This window comes from Bison bison, unplaced genomic scaffold (genome assembly GCF_000754665.1).
Source record: "Bison bison bison isolate TAMUID 2011002044 unplaced genomic scaffold, Bison_UMD1.0 scf7180017861178, whole genome shotgun sequence".
Lineage (NCBI taxonomy): Eukaryota > Metazoa > Chordata > Mammalia > Artiodactyla > Bovidae > Bison > Bison bison.
The window spans coordinates 12,014-12,848 of NW_011491750.1; the positions used below are offsets into that span (position 1 = coordinate 12,014).

Here is an 835-nt window from a genome sequence, read left to right on the forward strand (position 1 = left end):
GGGCCTGGAGAATTCCATGGGCTATAGTTCATGGGGTCACAAAGAGTTGGATACAACTGAGCGACTTTCACACACAGTGAGTCTAGCAGTGATCAGAAATTAAACCTCAATTTTACTTTTGTCATTTAGAACTAGAATAAATATGGGAATGATAATCTAGGTGTGACCTAAAAGGTTTAATTTATTCTAGGTTGATCTCTGAGAAGAGAGGAAGGAGTGGCAATACCAGTTAAAAACTTTGCTTAACATTCAGTGACAAAGTTCAACCTGAGTTTCCAGGGTGTTTATCATTTGTCTCCCAGTATGGCCAAAAAGCATGTGTGAAGGTGAAAAATAATTTATGTGTGCAATGTTTTTCACAAAAAGTTTAAAATTGTCTTAATGTCAGTTCTCAGCAAAGATAGAAAATTGTCTGTAAAATAATCAGTATCCCCTGTGCTTTCATTTGAATTGAGAGCAGAGTTTTTTCAGGAGTGCCGTCTAAATACCAGATTAGAAGAATTGCTTTAACTTTGGTTCTGAATTGTTGCTCCTCAAAGCAGTTCCTAAAAAATGCAACTTGATGTGTGAGAGCTGTTGCTTAAGAGGTAATAACTGTGATTATGTTTGAACATTGATATAATGGTTAGCTCCCCCACACCCTAATAAATGTTGTGTATCTCTCCCTCTGTTTTTGTTTTTGTTTTTTTTTGTAGGTCCTCCGGTAGTCTGACCTGAGTGGGTTAGCACTCCAGAGGAACCAGCAGACCAACTTGGTCAGGAAGGTGCAGGAAGCTGTTGGAGCAGTGTTGGGATTTCCCACCAGGATGAGTATGATTGGCTGTGATTTTAGGTT

General features: G+C 38.7%; 1 long non-coding RNA gene across 1 annotated transcript in view; it reads left to right on the forward strand.

Annotated features, from left to right (window-relative positions):
• The window catches only part of LOC104983067, a 7,651-nt gene extending 6,822 nt beyond the window's left edge, over positions 1-829 (forward strand). The window contains exon 3 of the long non-coding RNA XR_824591.1: positions 696-829. This is a non-coding gene — a long non-coding RNA (uncharacterized LOC104983067). The remainder of the gene's footprint in view (positions 1-695) is intronic.
• The last annotated feature ends 6 nt before the right edge of the window (positions 830-835 follow it).